The sequence below is a fragment of the Bufo bufo genome, chromosome 7, assembly GCF_905171765.1.
Source record: "Bufo bufo chromosome 7, aBufBuf1.1, whole genome shotgun sequence".
Taxonomy (NCBI): domain Eukaryota; kingdom Metazoa; phylum Chordata; class Amphibia; order Anura; family Bufonidae; genus Bufo; species Bufo bufo.
In genome coordinates this window covers 65,338,276-65,360,059 of record NC_053395.1, presented here as the reverse complement: position 1 = coordinate 65,360,059, position 21,784 = coordinate 65,338,276, and the positions used below count along the sequence as shown (strand labels likewise).

Here is a 21,784-nt window from a genome sequence, read left to right as displayed (position 1 = left end):
GTTGATCGGCGCTCATCTGCCTATTACACAAGCCAGTGCAAAGTGACTGGGGAGGAGTGATCACTGCCACAGTCGTGCTGCAGATAATCGGACATCTTTCATCCTGATAAAATATGCAAATCAGCCGACAAATGAGCGATTCCTTGTTTATCAACTGATCAGCTGCACGATTATACCGGCCAGATATAAGATATGAGCGCTCCTATGAACACTTGTTCCCAGTAATTGTCCCAAATATCGTGCTGCAGCATAGCCCCTGAAACCGAAGAGTTAGGCTGGGTTCACACCTGAGCGTTTTACAGCGCGTTCCTACGCGCTATAAAACGCTCAACAGGCAAGAACCAATGATCCCCTATGGGCATGGTTCTCATCTGAGCGTTTTACAGCGCGTACGAACGCGCTGCAAAACGCCCTACGCCCCAAGAAGTACAGACACTTCTTTGGGGCGTATGGTCACTCGTTCCCGTACATAGACTTCCGGGAACGCGCGACAATGGGCGTTGCTTGTTGCCGGAGCCGCGTCTGTAAACGCACGATAAAATTGCGCATACAGAGCGCTCCTTTGGTACACTCAGGTGTGAACCCAGCATCATACTTACCTGCTCCCCGCCTCTCCGAACTGCCTCCGCTGTTTACACCTGGCAGTGCATGGACATGGTCATACACCACTCCAGACAATGACTGGCTTAGGCGGTGATGTGGCCACAAGTAGCGTGTCACTGCTGAAGCCAGTCATTGACTGGAGCCGTGCAAGTGACCATGGCCATGCACTGTCAGGTGTAAACAGAGCAGGAACCGGAAGATGGAGGCAGCGGGGGCAGCGCAGAGGACCAGAGCGGAGTGGAGCAAGTAATTATGAATTTTCTATTTCAGAGGCCATGCTGCAGGAACTTGTTAAAAATCATTTTTACCAGAAAAGTGGCGACATTTCCTTCCATCCTGCCTCCTATTTATAAATCAGCGGTTTCCTTCACTGCAGAGGACGGAGCTCACTGGTTATCACATCTCCTGCCAATCCAGTTATAGGCCGTCCTGCAGTAACCAGTAAGCACATTACCTTGCTAGTGGGGAAGGCGCCTATTGGTTAACGCTTGAATGACCAGGCCCGAAAAGGCCTTAATGACCAGACACTTTTTTTGTGATTTAGCGCGCGTGGTGGTTCAAATGGTTGTAACTATCTTATTTGTTGGACTACCAAGATAATTTTTTGCAACAGTTTTTATTTGGGGGAAACTGTACAAAACGTTTTTTAAAAGTATATATTTTTTCAAACTATCCTTATTCTTTAAATATGCAAACTGACGCCAAAATAAATTATTATAATTAGTTCTCTATTTTGTGTATTTTGCTATATAATATGAAAAGTTTCACGTGAATGGGGCGGTAATGGTGACGGTTTTGATTGGTGTGGGTGTCTTTTCTTTTATGTATGAATTTTTATTTTTTTATTTCTGCTACATAATATGTCCCCCAAGAGGTCATAAAAAGACCTTGGGGGACACTGTCACTTTTTTAAATTTTGCACTTTTTCATAAAAAGACTGTGGTGGGACAGTGAACACTCTTTTATTAAGCACTTTTTCCTTTTTTTTTTATTTTTTTTATTTATTTAGTTTTCAAATTTTTTTTAATCATTTTTTTACTTTTTTTAAAATATATTTTTACCACATAATTTGTCGCCAAGAGGTCACTAAAAGACCTTTGGGAGACAATAAGTGAATTTTTTTTTGTACTTTTTCCACTGTAACTGGAGCATCCAAAGGAGCCCCAGTTACAGGGAAACCAGCCTGCTGCGGAGGCTTTGTACCAGGGCAGCACTCCTCTGTTCCCGAGACACCCAGCGATCACGTGATCGCTGGGTCTACACTGCAGAGCGCTCATAGAGGAGAAGGCAGAATCGCTAATAAAGCGCTTCTGTCTTCTCCTCGGCTTCCCCGCTCTCACTAATAGCCGGGGACCCTTTCTGCTCCTGATACAGTGCACAAGCAAAACCTGTGATCCATCTGCTGTGCGGCGCTCTGTGCAGAAACACAGCTGATTGCAGGTTCAGCTGTGTTTCTGCCCAGCAGGGCGGGGGCCGCAAACCATGGCTCTGGGGGCCGCATGCGGCCCGCGGGCCGCAGGTTGTGCACCCCTGCCTTAGACGATTCAGTCATCAAAATGGTTGTAGCTTTCCAAAAAAGAGGCAGCACTCCAAGGTAACAGTGAAAACGACCCGCTTTATATACACAAGTTAGGCTAGTTGCACATTAGGGTCGGATCTATGCACCCTCCGGCAGATCTCTGCGCACTTTGTGTACGATTGGTCAAAGTTTTCAAAACATTCAATTCCTTCTCACATCGATTCTACACTAATGATATATGCTCCAACTGGGCTAAAATTTGGTCTCCTGACCTGAAAATTGATCTCCTTCTCTGAGGTCTCCTAGGATTCAGTTTTTTTTTTTAAATATCTTTTTGTCATTTCTTTTTACAGTTTTTTAATGAAATTTTGCCCTTTCTCTACTCTCACCCCAGTGACAGCAATAGCAAATAATGTGACACTGACATATATAGCTATGGCCACTTTCACACAAGCGTATTTGCAATCCGTATATGGGCTGGATTTCATGTACCATAATCCGCTGCCAATGTTAATGAATAGGGCTATTCACATGAGCGTATAATTTCTGTCAGTATTTGAAATCCACAGCATGTTCAAGTTTTGTGCATATTTGATTCTAAATAAGCACATTATAGTCTATGGGAGTGCATAAAAAATGCAGTACGGAAGGAATATGCATAAAAATACAGATGAAATACTGAAGCAATACTGATGACAATACTGATGGTATATCATCAGGAATCTGTGTGTGTACCAGAGCTAGAATATGGATGGATATCAATATGTTCATGTGAAAGTGGCCTATGAGTAAATACATTGACTGGTTGACTGTGTTAACAAACATTGTGTTTAAAAACACACTGCACCATCAGATGTGTTATGCTTTTTCATAATAGAAAGTTTGCAGGGGCCATATTTCACCTTAAGGACCAGCCCATTTTTTGCAAATCTGACCAGTGTCACTTTATGTGTGAATAACTTTAAAACGCTTTTAAATATCCAGGCCATTCTAAGATTGTTTTTTCATCACATATTGTACTTCATGACACTGGTAAAATGGAGTAAAAAAAAAAATCATTTGCAAATTTCCAAGTTTCAATTTCTCTACTTCTATAATACATAGTAATACCTCCAAAAATAGTTATTACTTTACATTCCCCATATGTCTACGCTGTGTGGTCATACAGCAGTTTACGACCTCATATGGGGTGTTTCTGTAAACTGCAAAATCAGGGTTAGGCTCCATTCACACATCCGCAAAATGGGTCCGCATCTTTTCCGCAATTTTGCGGAATGGGTGCGGACCCATTCATTCTCTATGGGGACGGAATGGATGCGGACAGCACACAGTGTGCTGTCTGCAGCCGCAATTGCGGAGCGCGGCCCCAATTTTGGGTCCGCAGCTCCACAAAAAGATAGAGCATGTTCTATTCTTGTCCGCAGCTTGCGGACAAAAATAGGCATTTCTATGGGGGTGACGGGCTGGTGTGTTGCGGACCCGCAATTTGCGGGTCCGCAACACACCACGGACGTGTGAATGTAGCCTAAGGCCTCCTGCACACGACCGTATTTTTCAGTGTTTTGCGGTCCGTTTTTCACGGATCCGTTGTTCCGTTTTTTTTTTCTGTTGTGTTTCCGTTTCTGTTCCGTTTTTCCGTTCCATTTTTCCGTATGGCATATACAGTGTACAGTAATTATATAGATAAAATTGGGCTGGGCATAACATTTTCAATAGATGGTTCCGCAAAAAAGCGGACCCATTGACTTGAATGGAGCAATGGAACGTGATTTGCGGGCAATAATAGGACATGTTCTATCTTTAAACGGAACGGAAAAACGGAAATACTGAAATGGAATGCATACAGAGTACATTCCGTTTTTTTTGCGGAACCATTGAAATGAATGGTTCCGTATACGGACCGTATACGGAACGCAAAAAACGGCCAGTAAACGGGGAAAAAAAACGGTCGTGTGCAGGAGGCCTAATAAATATTACGTTTTGTTTGGCTGTTAACCGTTGCTTTGGTACTGGAAAAAAACGAATTAAAATGGAAAATTTTCCAGAAAATAGCTGTTTTGGCACCGATTTTAGGTAATTTTTTTGACAGTATTCATCTGAGGAGTTAGGTCATGAGGTATTTTTATAGAGCAGATTCTTATGGACGCGGCGATACATAATATGTCTATATTTTATTTATTTATTTAGGTTTTACACTATATTATTCTTTTTAAAAAAGAAAACATTTTTTTTAGTATCTCCATAGTCTGAGTCAGTTTTTTTTTGTTTTAGCTGATTATCTTAGGTAGGGGCTCATTTTTTGCGGCATGAGAGGACGGTTTTATTGGCACTATTTTGGGGGGGCATATGAGTTTTTGATCGCTTGCTATTACACTTTTTGTGATGTAAGGTGACAAAAAAATAAAAATTTTTGCACTGTTTTTATTTTATTTTTCTGACCGTGTTCATCTGAGGGGTTAGGTCATGGGGTATTTTTAAAGAGACGATTCTTACGGACGCGGCAATACCTAATATGTCTACTTTTTTTAAATTTATTTAGGTTTTACACTATATTATTCTTTTTTAAACAAAAAAATAAAACATTTTAGTATCTCCATAGTCTAAGAGTCAGGTTTATTTTAGTTTTTAGCCGATTGTCTTAGGTAGGGGCTCATTTTTTGCGGAATGAGAGTACGGTTTTATTGGCACTATTTTGGGGGGCATATGACCTTTTGATCGCTTGCTATTACACTTTTTGTGATGTAAGGTGACCCTTTTTTGCACCGTTTTTATTAAATTTTTTGGACCGTGTTCATCTGAGGGGTTAGTTCATGGAGTATTTTTATAGAGCAGATTCTTACGGACGCGGCGATACCTAATATGTCTCCTTTTTTATTTCAGTTTTACTAAATAATATTTTTGAAAAAAAATAAATTTTTGTTTTAGTGTCTCAAGTCTGAGAACCATAGTTTTTTTTTATTATCAGTGGCTAAATGGAATTAAAATTGGGGAAGTGGATTATAAATTTAGTACTCCATGGAAGTGTGGCACTCCCTAAAGCAACCGTCAATGCAGAGGCCCGGATGATCGGGGCACGTGTCACACTGAGTGGTGGTGTCCTTCCGTATCCCTCTCCTGTGACACACTCTGCACTTTTTTTTGGGACCGTCCCGAGAACGTCCGGCGGGCCATAGGGGAGTGTGTGTGTGCGTGTGCGTGCGTGTGCGTGCGTGTGTGCGTGGAAAACTTTATTCAGTGTGCGTGTGTGTGGGGGATGGGTGTTCGCGTACTTTGCCCTACACCTAACAGAAAAATAAAAATAAAAAAATAGAAATTTCCAAAAAGTGTAAAAAAAAAATAAAATTCAAATGCGCTGATCAGCGGTACGAAGCAGATCAGCGGTGGGGTGGGCGATGCCCTAACAGTGGCCGGACGCTAAGAGTGCCAGCCGCAGTCAGCGCAAGCAAAAAAATAATAAAAAATAAACACTTGCTCCCCAAAAAATGTGTGTGTGGGGGTGGGGGAGAAAGCTGCAGCACCCCTGGGGGGTCTAGGGTCACACAGATGAGTTCTGTGGACCTCAGACACCCGATCCGGGTGCTACAACACAATAAAAAAAACTTTTTTTCCCCTAACTCTCCCTTACTATCCCTGCCTAATCTACCTCTCCCTACTTCTCCAAAATATGCCGATTTGTGCCTGATGGCACAAAAAACTTACACTGCAGCCGGAGCTCCTCTCTCTCCCCGCTCCACGGACGTGTATGAGCGGGGAGAGGAGCTACGGCAATTCAAATTTGCCGCTCTGCCCACCCACCTGCCCAGCCAGCCAATCAAAAGCGATCCTAAGAGGTGGCGTGAACGCCACCTCTCAGGATCGCAGGATGGTGATTGGTGGTGTATTATCACACCACCGATCACCGTCCTATTCCGGGTTATCGGGTCACCAGAGACCCGAATAACACGGAAACGCAGCAAACCGCAGGTCTGAATTGACCTGCGGTTTGCTGCGATCGCCGACATGGGGGGGTCACAGGACAGAATGATTTGAGCAGGCACCTTGTTCCGATCACTGCCCGCCGCAGGGCGGTGATCGGAACTACACAGGGCATAGCTGTACGCCCTGTGTCCTTAAGTACCAGGACATCAGGGTGTACAGATATGCCCTGTGTCCGTAACAGGTTGAACACACACTGTGTTATTGGAAAAATACAGTGGCTTATTAAGAGCAAGCATCCACAAATGATGCCTGTTTATACAAACCGGATTCCAAAAAAGTTGGGACACTAAACAAATTGTGAAAAAAAACTGAATGCAATGATGTGGAGATGGCAAATGTCAATATTTTATTTGTAATAGAACTTAGATGACAGATCAAACGTTTAATCCGAGTAAATGTATCATTTTAAAGGAAAAATACGTTGATTCCAATTTTCACGGTGTCAACAAATCCCCAAAAAGTTGAGACAAGTAGCAATAAGAGGCTGGAAAAAGTAAATTTGAGCATAACGAAGAGCTGGAAGACCAATTAACACTAATTAGGTCAATTGGCAACATGATTGGGTATAAAAAGAGCTTCTTAGAGTGGCAGTGTCTCTCAGAAGCCAAGATGGGTAGAGGATCACCAATTCCCACAATGTTGCGCAGAAAGATAGTGGAGCAATATCAGAAAGGTGTTACCCAGCGAAAAATTGCAAAGACTTTGCATCTATCATCATCAACTGTGTATAACATCATCCGAAGATTCAGAGAATCTGGAACAATCTCTGTGCATAAGGGTCAAGGCCGTAAAACCATACTGGATGCCCGTGATCTCCGGGCCCTTAAATGACACTGCACCACAAACAGGAATGCTACTGTAAAGGAAATCACAGAATGGGCTCAGGAATACTTCCAGAAACCATTGTCAGTGAACACAATCCACCGTGCCATCCGCCGTTGCCAGCTGAAACTCTACAGTACAAAGAAGAAGCCATTTCTAAGCAAGATCCACAAGCTCAGGCGTTTTCACTGGGCCAGGGATCATTTAAAATGGAGTGTGGAAAAATGGAAGACTGTTCTGTGGTCAGACGAGTCACGATTCGAAGTTCTTTTTGGAAATCTGGGACGCCATGTCATCCGGACCAAAGAGGACAAGGACAACCCAAGTTGTTATCAACGCTCAGTTCAGAAGCCTGCATCTCTGATGATATGGGGTTGCATGAGTGCGTGTGGCATGGGCAGCTTGCATGTCTGGAAAGGCACCATCAATGCAGAAAAATATATTCAGGTTCTAGAGCAACATATGCTCTCATCCAGACGTCATCTCTTTCAGGGAAGACCCTGCATTTTTCAACAAGATAATGCCAGACCACATTCTGCATCAATCACAACATCATAGCTGCGTAGGAGAAGGATCCGGGTACTGAAATGGCCAGTCTGCAGTCCAGATCTTTCACCTATAGAGAACATTTGGTGCATCATAAAGAGGAAGGTGCAACAAAGAAGGCCCAAGACGATTGAACAGTTAGAGGCCTGTATTAGACAAGAATGGGAGAGCATTCCTATTTCTAAACTTGAGAAACTGGTCACCTCGAGCCCCAGACGAGTGTTGTAAGAAGAAGGGGAGATGCCACACAGTGGTGAAAATGGCCTTCTTCCAACTTTTTGGGGATTTGTTGACACCATGAAATTCTGATTCAACATATTTTTCCTTTAAAATGGTACATTTTCTCAGTTTAAACTTTTGTTCCGTGATTTATGTTCTATTCTGAATAAAATATTAGAAGTTGGCACCTCCACATCATTACATTCAGTTTTTATTCACAATTTGTATAGTGTCCCAACTTTTTTGAAATCCGGTTTGTACACACACACACAAATGTCATGAGAAACAGTAGATTGTTCTGCACAAGCGTCCAAATGAAGCAATATCAGGGGTAGAATGCCTGCCCATATTTATACATGCATAAGTGTTAATTATCAGAAAAAAACTGTGGCTTGTTCTGAAGTTGAACAAGCACAGAAAGATTCTCCCTTTTATTTGGGAACAGCAGCAGTACAATGTGTATGTGGAAAGGGTAAGTTATGTAGGGGTAATAACTAACAGCAATAGTAGCAGTAGCAGCACAGCATGGAACAGACAAGGCAGTAGATGTGTGTGCGGATATGTTGGGGTAGTAGTAGTAGTAGTAGTGGAGGCTGTGTAGGGGTAGTGGTAGTTGCAGTAGGGATAATGGAAATAGCAGTAGGAGAATTAGCAACAGAGAGTAGCAGCCGCAGTGGCAGCCATATGGTACAGAACCTGATAGTAGGCAGGCAGAGAGTGGCAATGGCATGATGGGGCACCATAAGCAATGACAGATCTATGGAAATCCTTACAAATCCCTGCTGAGTGATGTTTTGTAGATTGGAGGAGGGGAGCTTTGTCCGAATGGGTGTGACAACACCATCTACCTTGCTGAAAGCCCTCTCTGAAATGGAGGCTGGACAAGTCAGTAAAGCAAGAGTAAACTGGGCCATTTCAGCCACTGTTCCATCTGCCTCCCTAAAAGTCTGTGGGGAATATGGTATGTGCCTGGGAAAGGTCACAGTCATTTTAAAAAAGACAATTTTAAACAATTTGGAAAGAAAAAAAAAGACAGCTGGGCTGAAGTACGAAAATCATACAGCAGAATTACATTTTGGTAAAGGCGTGAAGCTGACCGAGATTTTGAAAGTGAGACAGCTGCCCACAAGTACTACTGCCATAGAGAAAAATAAAATGTGGGCTAAAGCACGGAACTGTGTGACATTTTTAAAAAGAGACAATTTTTCCTCTTTAGCTGGGCCAGATGAGATATATTTGGTTATACTACTTGGTTAGGCATGTTGTTGCTCTATCTACGAGCAAAGGGACCTCTTAATTTAATATCCATATTGTCATATCAATCTTATAATGATCTGTTCTTTATCATATGATCTTTTGTGCCTATATTCCTTTACTAGCTATGCCCAAATGTTTTTGCTGTTTACTGTTTTTATGATTTTTATAAACCAATAAAAAGAGCTTTGAAAAGAAAAAAGAGACAATTTTTACAGACAACTGGCGAGAAATACTACTGCCATAGAGAAGAATAAAAATATGTGCAAAGGTAGCCGAATTGCTCAATATTTCTAAAAGGAGACAATTTTTATAGTGAGTTGGTAAGAAGTACCAGTGCCATACAGCAGATTTAAATTTGTGATGATGCCATCTGCAGCACTGACACCGGAGGCTGGACAAAACAGTACAACAAGAGAAAACTGGGCCACTATTCCAATCTGCCTCCCCATAATTCCATGGGGTCAGGGAATAGGGTTTATATTGGGCAAAGGCCGTGGTAATTTAGAAAGCGAGAATATTCAAAACAATTTTTTTGAAAAAAAATAAACAGCTGGGCAGAAGTACGAATCTCATACAGCAAAATTACATTTTGGTGAATGTGAATAACTGAGCCATATTTCCATAACCTTTAAAGGGATTCTGTCACCAAGTTTTGGGCTACAGAGCTGCGGACATGCACGGCTAGATCACCGCTAGCATGTCATCAATATACCTGTCCTATAGGGCTGTGTGCTTTTATTTTCTTTAAAAAAGGATTTTAGAGATATGTAAATTAGTCTTGCATGTGTCCAAGGGGCTGTACGAACCTTCCTGGTGCCCAGCCACGCCCGCCTGTGAAGGAGCCCAGCACCACCTATGTCCTCCGCATCGCGAGATTACAGCAATCTATCGTTGATGAAAGGAGGAGATTCGGAGGACATAGGCGGTGCTGGGCTCCTTCACAGGCGGGCGTGGCTGGGCTCCAGGAAGGTTAGTACAGCCCCTTGGGCAGCTACAAGACTAATTTACATATCTCTAAAATCCTTTTTTAAAGAAAATAAAAGCACACAGCCCTATAGGACCGGTATATTGCGGACATGCTAGCGGCAATCTAGCCGTGCATGTCCGCAGCTCCATAGCCCAAAACTTGGTGACAGAATCCCTTTAATGTTTACTGATGCCTGGTTTGGCAAAAAGTCCAAATGATGGCACACAGAAGAGTTCAATTTTTGAAAATAATTACATTTTGGTGAAGGTGCAAAACTGCACCACTACGGACACCTGTGCAAAAGTCCAACTGATATAATATAGCAAAAACTGCATCTGATGGTGTACAGAAGAAATCACTTTTTGAGAAAAAAAATATATTTTGATGAAGGCGCGGAAATGCGCCACTACGGACACCTGGCCAAATGTCTGCCCAATTTGATATGGCAAAAACTGCGGCTGATGGTACACAGAAGAATTACATTTTTGAAAAGAATTACATTTTGGAGAAGGAACTGCTCCATATTTACCATAACTAAGTGGTATGGCAGCAACTGCACCTCTAGCAACTTGGCCAGGTGGGAGTTACGCTTGCACACAAGCTAATTGCTATTCATGAGTAGTTTTATCATTGCCACATATTCCATTATAGTCTCACGATGAAGCAGACGACAAGGAGAAGTCTGAGCAGGAGAAGTAGCAGCTGAAGATGATGACAAGGACACTGTACTCAGGGACGTAGCTATAGGGGAAGCAGCTGCTTTGGTGCCCAGACCCACAAGAGGCCCCTTCAGGAGGAGGACTAAAAGATTTTATTGTCAGGGCCCTTCAACAGTATTATACAAAGACATTATATACAGTGACACTGTACAAAATGGAGGGAGCGGCTGCCGGGCCTAGTCTGAGAACTAAGTCTTCGCTAGCCACAGGAGTGGGGGTTGCACATGAGTTGGGGTTTGTGAAGAAGTTGCTGGGGTGGGGGAGCCCGTTCACAAATTTGCTGTGGGGCATGGTCAGTTGTAGTTACGCCACTGACTGTACTGCTTAGGAACTAGGCCTATCTACCACAAATAAGACCAGGAGGAGGACAGATGTGTTCCCATTACAAATGCTGGCCAGTTCTACTATACCACCGGATCTGGTGATGCTGTTTTATGTGCTGCAATAGTGCCCTGGTACCTATATTTGTGTTTGTGCACCCACAGCTTATTTTAATTCTGCAGATCTAAGGCTACTTTCACACCTGCGTTAGGTGCGGATCCGTTTGCATTACCATGAACAAAAAGAAAAGCCAGGGACGGATCCGTTTGGCTCAGTTTCGTCAGACGGACATCAAAACGCTGCAAGCAGCGTTTTGGTCTCCTCCTCCAGAGCGGAATGGAGGCAGAACGGAGGCAAACTGATGCATTCTGATCCTTATCCATTCAGAATGCATTGGGGCTAAACTGATCCGTTTTAGGCTGCTTGTGAGAACCCTGAAACGGATCTCACAAGCGGACCCATAAATGCAAAGTAGCCTTACACACGGCTGTGGTTTTGTTTGCCACCTTGTGGAGAAAATATACGGGAGATATTCGCAACAGGTCAGGGGCGTAGCGTGGGGGGGGCCAGAGGGGCGGTTGCCCCGGGGCGCAAAACTGCAAGGGGGTGTCCGCAGCCTGAGCACTTTTAGCAGACAAAACCATTCACTATGTGGCAGCCAGTGCAATGCACACATCCCACAATTGCCATTCAATGAATCATTCACTGAATGCCAATGGTGTCATGCGCGCAGTGCACTGCTGGAGACAGAGTGAAAGGCATTCACTAACACTTATGAGGCACACTGCATGCAGGCCGCCTCAGGATCAGGACGCAGGGCGCACGTCATGGCCGTCCCCTCTTGTATTTCTGTATTGTGACCTGCATAAGCCCTGTGAAGAGGGGAGGAGAATGAAGAGGAGGCAGGGTTCTTTCACACTGCAGCGGCAGGAGGGAGACCACCATGTTGAAACCAAACTAGTGAGCCAGTATCTGCAGGCAGAAGCAGCTTTTACAGACAGTGACAGGGAACTGTAATGTTATCATGTCTGTGTCCGGCTGCTGAGTGCTGCATCAGTTGTATGGTACTGTGGGACAGCCCCTACTGAAGATGCTGCCTGCTTAGGTTACACAATATGATATTTGAACTCGTTTGAGGCAACACTCATATGTCCCACCTCCCTGCCCCTACAGAGCTGAGGTCTTTACTAATAGGGAGTCTGATCTGGGATCTGTGGGAGTTTGGAATGGATAGGGGAACTAGAACATGTGCAGTCCATCCCTAATATATAGGTGAATGGAGACCGCTGATGGACAGATCCCTTCATCAGCGACCATGTTCCCAGCACAGCGTCAAGGGACCTGTGTGTAAACATGTATTATTCATATTAATCAGACTTCAATGCCAATAGCTTAAAAATACCTATTGCTATTTGCACATGTGCTTTTACCAGCACATGTTCAGCTAGTAATATAAACTGGCCAACCCCTTTAAGCGGTCTGCATAGCAGGCTCATAGTGGTACTAGCAATATTCCCATGGGCCTGGTGTGCAGACTCCAATTAGGCCCTCACAGTAATAATCGCCCTTATTAATTCCTTAATGACCAAGTGCTGTACATGTACTGTACTTGGTGCTGGGATTTAATCTGCAGTTCTTTACATGTAGGGCACCATAATGAAGTAGCTTTTACTCCTCTTTTACACCTGTTTCCAGGCGTAAAAGATGGTAAATGTCTCAGGCCCGACGTCTAGTCCTCGAGCCAACCCATGCCATGCCCCCATGTCTTCCCTTCCACTCCCACTTGGCGAGGACAGCACAAAAACGCCTTTATGACAAAATATTGTTGCACAGGTGTTAAAAAATTTGCTTTTATTTGTGACTTTTTTACGCCTGAAGCAGATGTAGCGCACTTACTAAATGACCCCCAATGAGCACTATGCAATGAATAGAGGAAGCAGCTACGCTGCTTTCTCTAGTGGACCTGGAGATCCTGGTGATCACCAGGTGAGCTGAGCTGCTGGGTCTTAGAAGACTCTAATCAGTTCTGTCTGTGTAAAAAGGAAAAAGTCCACAAGTTAGGGGGGTTGATGGGGCGCAATACTTGGCTTGCCCCGGGCGCTGGCAACCCACGCTACGCCACTGCAACAGGTTAGGGGCAGCCAAGCTTGGCCAAGACTGACAAATTTTGAGCCTGTGCCCACAATATCAGCAGCCTCATGAGTTTCTGAACTGACCACAATAGAAACAGATCTGGCCCTGCCAGCTCTTTTGGAGGTTTTGGATGCCCGCCATTTATGTGTTCTTTGTTAGTAGGGGCCCATGTTTTATTTATTAACACTATTAAAAGTGAAGTTTTATTACGTTACTGCTCCCTTTTTCGTTTTGCATTTCTTTGTGTTTGAGCAGTACTCAGGGTTGGGTATACATCTACCCCTCTTCACTGTCTGACCAATTCACTCGTTTAGTTTTCATTCTACTGGGGTATGGCAGGTTTTCTGACCACTGGCTAATAGTGTTAAACACAAATATTCGAATTGCAAATTTTTATCGCGAATATAGGTACTTCGAAAATTTTTGAATATTTTGAATATAGTGATATATATTCGTAATTTCAAATATTCGAGATTTTTTTTTTAATTGCGAATTTTCGTAATGCTAATTTTTATTGCTAATTTTTCAATTGTCGAGTAAAAAACATGATTCCTCGATGCTTCTTGCTTGTGGGCCAATGACTCATTGGCCCACAAGCAAGAAGCAGGGAGGCATCATGACTTTAAATGGGAAAAATGATGAATATTCTAAAAAAACTAATATATAGCACTATATCGAATATATTCGTTTTTTTGAATATTCGTAATATTCTAAAACAAGAATATATAGCAATATAGCGAATATTCTTAAAAAATTAATATAGAGAAATTTAGCTAATATAGTGCTATAGTTCAGATTGAAAAAAAATTTAACTATTGAAAAAAAAAGATTATAACACTATATTAGCTAAATTGCTCTATATTTTTTTTTCAAATATTTCGCTATATTGCTATATATTCTTGTTTTAGAATATTACAAATATTCAAAAAAACTAATATATTAGTTTTTTCGAATATTCGTAATATTCTAAAACAAGAATATATAGCAATATAGCAAATATTCGGAAAAAACGAATATAGAGCAATTTAGCTAATATAGGGCTATAATCTTCTTTGTCTAATAGTTGTAATTTTTTTCCAATCTGAACTATTAAAAAAAAGATTATAGCACTATATTAGCTAAATTGCTCTACATAATTTTTTTTCGAATATTCGCTGTATTGCTATATATTATTTTTTTAGAATATTACGAATATTCGAAAAAACAAATATATTCGATATAGTGCTATGACTCGTTGGCCCACAAGCAAGAAGCAGGGAGGAATCATGTTTTTGCTCGGCAATTGAAAGATTTACGATAAAAATTAGCATTATAAAAATTTAAATATTACTCAATCATTACCTTGTCGATTTTCCGAGTAAAAAAAATCTTAGAATATAAACAAATATTCGAATTCGCAAATATTCGCCGAATATTCTACAAAATATTTGCGAAATATCGCGAATTCGAATATGACCCCTGCTGCTCATCACTACTGGCTAATGGTTTAAACAGGAATACCTGGCTGATTGAGGCCAACGCGGTCTTCTCTGAGCAGTCTTTCGTTCAGAAAAAATACACCCCTACTCTAAGCGGGGCTTTTTCTGAACTAACCAGAGTGTATAAGGAGCATATCAGCTCCTGGTGGGAGGTACAGGGGCTAGAGCACTACATCAAACAAGGTATTGTGCCTCGGGGCCTCCGTATCTCCCCCACTTTAGCCAATCGGATTAGGAATCCCGACCTCCTCAAAAAGTGGGAAAGGGAAGGTACGTCCAGTTCACTGCGATTTATGCAGCTGTTACTGGAAGAAGAAAGGGTCATCTTAGGGCGGGGGGCGGAATCGAGGTCTAACAGAACAGATCGAGACCACAAGAAAATTTCACCTAGAACCCGAATTCACTAACAAAGAGACTCAGTTGCAAAATACTATTGAACGTTATCAATACCATCTGAAAGATCGTAAGCATAAACAATTTACTCCGGATTTTCAGGACTTCAAAGAGAACAAGGCATATCTGTTTCTAACAAATCCCGACTCAGTTCAGAACACTGACCTCTCCTCCACAGAGACTGAGACCTCTGATACTGAGAGGGACAGGCATCCAAAGACTAGAGGCTGCGGACGGGGAGGTTTTAGATCCAGAGGATGAGGGGGTCGCTTTAAGAGTAACCAACCAGATAACCACCCCCCCGAACCTACGCCTCCCGTACCCTTGACATCCCCTTTTTTAGATCAGGGAACGCATTACCCGTTGAGAAGCCGGAATATCCAACCATCAACAACACATTAATAACGACTACTGATAAATTGGTTATTAACTTATCTTCTCGCTCCCTGACAGAAACCGAGATTAAATTACTCAGACGAGCGCCCACCCACCAGAAATGAGTAAAAGGGATCCACTAGACAGAGAACCCATGATGGAAACATAGTATAAGCCAAGGAACGGGACAGCTAGAGTATTAATAGTGTTTATGGAAGTTTGCTGGTATCGTTCATTAGATAGATCATATGTATAATTCTGCAACATGGTGCATACTAAAAAGATCGAAGGACCAATAAATATGCTTGCAACACTCACTTCAATCCATGAGTTGTTACATACATGTACCAGAATAAACAAACATAGTGTATATCAAAACTGAAAAACGACAACAGGTGAAACTCAAAAAATTAGAATATCATGCAAAAGTCCATTTATTTCAGTAATGCAAATTAAAAGGAATTGCATTAATGCAGCTTAAAATTAGAATTTTGTGAAAAGGTTCAATATTCTAGGCTCAAAGTGTCACACTCTAGTCAGCTAATTAATCCATACTCCTGAGGAAAGGGTACCTCACCACCACCAGCACGATCCACTACATGGCATCAAAGCACCCTAATAGGTGGGCCGAATGCCTGGTTCCACAATCAGTGTCTGCGGGTCACACCACTGCCTCCTCTTCCCCTGTGTTACATGCTGGCCATTCCCTTGTCCAAGACGCAGGCCCGAATGCCTCCCGAAATAAAAATGAAAATAAACAGCCGTTAGTACGTTGCCTTTTTATGGTGCGTCGCGAGTTCCAATTATGAAGTGGATACTGTTCACATATACAGGTGCGTTTGTTTAAATGGACAGTGCTGCTCCAGAGCAAACAGAAAGATCCTCCCTTCCAAATCACACAGACTTCCTTGGATTTGGGAAAGCATTTAGGTCACTTGGATTCACTTTCCACACTCCTTTGTGAACCTCTGTGAAAGATCAAGGTTGCCACAAATAGAGAAGCAGTCACATGGGTTGAACTGCGAAGGTTTTATTGTACTTACAGGATAAAAGACAGTAACAAGCAGAATATAAAAATCAATCACCTGACCCGGGTTTCGCTTCAGAAAGCTTCGTCAGGGGTATCTCCTCCGCCCACTTTAGGGCAGTCTTTATAAACCCACAGGTGGGGATCCACCACACCTCCATGAAATCGTCATAGCCAATAAGGCTCATTACAAAAGTTAAAACCCTTATAAGGTACATAAAGTACAAACTCATAAAATTTACATCACATAAAAACCTCCTTAAATCGCCTAATTCCATAATACACAGGGAATCTACCTCAAAAACAGTTACATAGTATTCTCCCATTCAGCAGTATCCACCCTCCCCATGTGACCCATATTCCAACCAAAAGGGAAATACACACCCTAGGACCGCCTCCTTTCATTTATGGATTGCAGAACACGTCATACCCCACATGATCCACTCTGGCCAATCACAGTCCTCTAGCAGTACTACCAAAGGTCCTCGAATGGCTCCAGTGGATATTGCGGTACGGGATGTTCTTTCAAGTGAGGCAAGGTTTCATATCAAACTCCACGTTCATCCCTTTAGGTTGTAGCATATCCATCCTATAAATCCATTCAATCTCCCTCCTATTAATGCGCTCAATGGAATTCCCTCCACGCCAATGTGGTTTAACCAGCTTGACCCCAAAAAATGACAGGCCACTGGGATCTTTCTGATGTTTAGTTTTAAAGTGCATAGAGACACTATGCGTCTCAAGTCCCTTTCTAATGATCCGGACATGCTCTTGAATCCTTACTTTCAATTTTCTCATAGTTCGGCCCACATTTTGGAGGCCACAAGGGCACTCCAGCATGTAAACCACCCTTACACTCTCACAGGTAATAAGCCCTTTTATTTTATGGTCCTGATCTTTCTGGTTGCACCTGGACCTTTGCAAGGACCATCAGCTAGCACATCCACTTCTGTGTCCCAGCGCAGTGTACAGATGTCCATACCCCAGGCCTTTAAACAAAAGCGCAAATACCCAGCCACCCACCCACAGGCCATAGCACTAAATTCGCACCTTTCCAAACTGCTGGCATTGAAATGTTGCCATTTAGGCTTCTGGACACTGAGGCATTCCGCAACCTGATGGCGGTGGGCGTCCCTTGTTATTTAGTCCCCAGCCACCACTATTTTTCCCGGTGTGCCATCCCAGCCTTACACCAGCATGTGTCCCGTAACATCACCCGTGCCCTGACCAACGCAGTTATTGGAAAGGTCCACTTAGCGACTGACACATGGACAAGTGCTTTCGGCCAGGGACGCTAAATTTCCCTGACAGCACACTGGGTGAACGTTGTGGAGGCCGGGAGCGAGTCATACTCTGGGATGGCACAGGTGCTACCGACGCCAAGGATTGCGGGCCCTACTTCCATCAGGATTTCTGCCACCACCTACATTAGTGGCTGCAACCCCCCCCTTCTCCTCCTCCACCTCCTCCTCCACTTCCACCTCTGAATTCGCATCTTGCAGCACCAGTCAGCCATCAGTCAGTAGCTGGAAGCAGTGTAGCTTAATTTGCTTAGGTGACAAACAGCACACTGCCGCAGAGCTGTGGCAGGGTATAAGGGACCAGATTGAGCTGTGACTCTCGCCACTCAACCTACAACCAGGCATGGTTGTGTCTGATAATGGTAACTTGGTGGCGGCTTTGGAGCTTGGCAAGCTCACACAGATACCATGCCTAGCCCACATGTTCAACTTAGTGGTTCAGCGGTTTCTCAAAACCTACCCCAATTTGCCTGAGCTACTGGTGACAGTGCGCCGCGTGTGTGCCCATTTCTGAAAGTCATCTACAGCTGCCGCCGGTCTGGCAACACTGCAGCAGCGCTTGCAATTGCCAGCTCACTGACTGTTGTGCAATGTGAGCACGCGCTGGAACTCCGCGTTCCACATATTGGCCAGGCTTTGTGAGGAGCAGAGGGCAGTAGTGGAATACCAGCTGCAACATGGTCGTTGCTCTTCCAGTCAGCTTCCGCTCTTCACAAGCGACGAGTGGGCATGAATTTACCACTATGCCACTATTATCAGCGTAACCATCCTACTTCTGTGTCATTGCTCACAATGAAGGCGGACGCATGTGGAAGAGGTGGAAAGTGGGGAAGACAGTACACAGGGTGATAGCCAGACCACCCTCCATTCGTCTTCTCAGCGCAAATTTGATGATGAGGAGGAGGAGGAGGAGGAGCAGGAGACGGTTGCCTCCGCTACAGAGGGTAGTACCCACAGCAGGTTTATTCCATCTGTTCAGCATGGATGGGCCGAAGAGGAGGAAGAGGATGAGGAGATTGAGAGTCATCCTCCTGATGAGGACAGCGAAGTCTAGTTTGTTGGGACTCTGGCACACATGGCTGACTTTATGTTATTCTGCCTTTAGCATGACTCTCGCGTTATACGCATTTTGGTCAACACCAATTACTGGTTGTTCACCCTTCTCGACCCCTGCTGCAAAGAGAACTTCTCATCTCTCATTCATGTGGTTTAGAGGACTAGCAAAATGGTGCAATACCAGAAGGTCCTTGTGGAAAAATTGCTCCAAATATTTCCAGCTGACAACGCTGGCAGCAGAGTATATAGTTCCTTGAGAAACCGAGGAGGCGAGACGAGGGGAACACACAGCAGTTCCAACAGAGGCAAAGCAACACTCTTCAAGGCCTGGGACAGTTTCATTACAGCCCGCCAGCAACCTCACCCTGATGCACGGCCTAGTCTCACAAGAAGAGAAAAGTTTTTGAAGATGGTGAAGGAGTACGTAGCAGACCGTGTCAGCGTCCTCAATGATCCTTCTGTGCCTTACAACTATTGGGTTTCCAAACTGGACAAGTGGCACAAACTGGCGCTCTACCCCTTGGAGGATTTAGTGCTGCTGGGGGCATAATAACTGATAAGCGTATCCGCCTGTCAACTGAAAATGCTGGCTGGTTGACTCTTATCAAAATGAACAAGGTCTGGATTGCCCCTGACTTCTCTACTCCACCAGAGGAAAGCGGCTGAATATAAAGACACTAAATGTGGCTTTTATGGTGTATTTTCAAAAAAGGGTATTTGGTTAAATTTTCCTTTTCTCGTCGTCGTCCTCCTCCTCCTCCATCATATCAACATGCTTATTAGGCTGCCCTCGCTCCTAATATTTTAGAGGGTCAGCTCAGAAGCATGCCCTCAACTATAATTTTTTGGATGGTCAGCTCAGCAGTAGGCCCTCGCCTCTAATGTTTTAGAGAGTGAGCTAACCAGCAGACCCTCAACCATAATTTTTTTGATGGTCAACTCCAGGGGCGTTGCTAGTGTCTGAAAACATCCGGGGCATAAGCCCACCGTATCAATCCCCTGTGAAGCCACGCCCCATCCTATGAAGCCATGCCCCCATTGCCTGGGGGGCCTTCACAGTAGTTATGAACCCCTTTCAGCAGTCCCCCCTTCACAGTAGTTATTAACGCTTTTTAGCAGTCCTCTCTTCACAGTAGTTATTAACGCCTTTTAGCAGTCCCCCTTCAGTGAATGGAGGACTGCTGAAAGGGGTTAATAACTACTGTGAAGGGCCTAGCCATCTGGGCAACCCCACAGATCATCCCCCCACCCCCCTTGTACTTTCACTTCTTTCAGCAGTCCCGCCTTTACAGTAGTTATTAACCCCTTTCAGCAGTCCCCCTTCACAGTAGTTATTAACCCTTTTCAGCAGTCCCGCCTTCACAGTAGTTATTAACCCCTTTCAGAAGTCCCCCTTCACAGTAGTTATTAACCCCTTTCAGCAGTCCCCCTTCACAGTAGTTATTAACCCCTTTTAGCAGTCCCCCTTCAGTGAATGGAGGACTGCTGAAAGGGGTTAATAACTACTGTGAAGGGCCTAGCCATCTGGGCAACCCCACAGATCATCCCCCCACCCCCCTTGTAATTTAACCCCTTTCAGCAGTCCTCCCTTCACAGTAGTTATTAACCCCTTTCAACAGTCCCACTTCACAGTAGTTATTAACCCCTTACTGTGAAGGGCCTGGCCATCTGGGCAACCCCACAGATCATCCCCCACCCCCCTTGTACTTTAACCTCTTTCAGCAGTCCCGCCTTCACAGTAGTTATTAACCCCTTTCAGCAGTCCCCCCTTCAGTGAACAGGGGACTGCTGAAAGGGGTTAATAACTACTGTGAAGGGCCTAGCCGTCTGGGCAACCCCACAGATCATTCTTCCACCCTCCTTGTACTTTAACCCCTTTCAGCAGTCCCGCCTTCACTGTAGTTATTAACCCCTTTCAGCAGTCCCCCCTTCAGTGAATTATGGGAAAAAAACTCTCTCCTCCTTTGCTGCAAGAAGTAATGTACTGCCCCTATACCTCCCTTGTAGGGAATGGAGCTATAGAGGGCCTCCACGTCAAAACTGGCAAGCAATGTATTGCCCTTGACAAGGAGGCCATCCAATTTATTGACAATCTCCATTGAATCCCTCACATAGGAGGGTAAGGATAGAACAAAGGGTCAGAGTATGACATCAACATAGTTGCTGATTTGATGTGTAAGGCTATTGGCACCCAAAACAATTGGCCTGCCCTTTAAAGGGTGTAAACCCTTGTGTATTTTGGGCAAACTATAAAAGCAGGCCACTTGTGAGTATTTGGGCAGAAGGGCCTGATACTCGGCTTTATTGATGAGGTTAGATGCCAAGGCTGGAGTAAGGAGGTTTTTCAGCTCAAGAATATATTGATCAGTGGGATTTCCTGATAATAGGCCATAAAAGTCTCTATCTTTCAAAATGTCCACACACATTTTGAAATATTGCTCATGTCCCAATACCACACTATTACCCCCTTTATCTGACGCCTTGATCACTATAGATGTATCTTTCTCGAGTGATAGCAAACCCTCTAATTCATCTTTTGTAATGTTGTTTTTAGATTTGAAGCCCTCCAATTGTGTCAAATCATCAATAACCAATTTCAAAAAGATATCCATCGGGGTAGTGTCATTGATAGGAAAGTTCAATTGAGAACGATTCTTAATAGACGTGAAGGGCCCTTCATCTGGAATTTTTTCATTTTCACATAAAAGATCAACTAAGTTCCTCATATGTGCCATATCAGCAATGTCTATGCCAAGTTCCACACATTGACGTCTATCGTGACTTATAAATAATTTTTTCCACTTAAGTTTTCTCACAAAGAGATTGACATATTTCACCCAGCCAAATAAATCAAAGCCCTGGGTGGGGACAAAAGAGAGGCCCTTTTAAAGAATGCTGGTCTCTGCTTCCATAATTGCCTTATCTGACAGATTTATGACCTGTAATTCATCAGATGACACAACAGATGGTAAGGGTGCTATTGGGCACATTCTTGGGGATCCTTCCTTTCTCTCAACAGATAAGTTAAAATGGGAGATCCCTGGCCTAAATTTTTTTCCCTTGATTGTCC

The 21,784-nt window shown here is 43.7% G+C and overlaps 1 long non-coding RNA gene across 1 annotated transcript in view; it reads right to left on the bottom strand.

Annotated features, from left to right (window-relative positions):
• LOC121007476 overlaps positions 1–21,784 on the bottom strand; it is a 158,949-nt gene that overhangs the window by 82,160 nt on the left and 55,005 nt on the right. The window contains exons 2-3 of the long non-coding RNA XR_005780423.1: positions 16,229–16,233; positions 5,824–5,839 (exon numbers count right to left, since the gene is read on the bottom strand). This is a non-coding gene — a long non-coding RNA (uncharacterized LOC121007476). The remainder of the gene's footprint in view (positions 1–5,823; positions 5,840–16,228; positions 16,234–21,784) is intronic.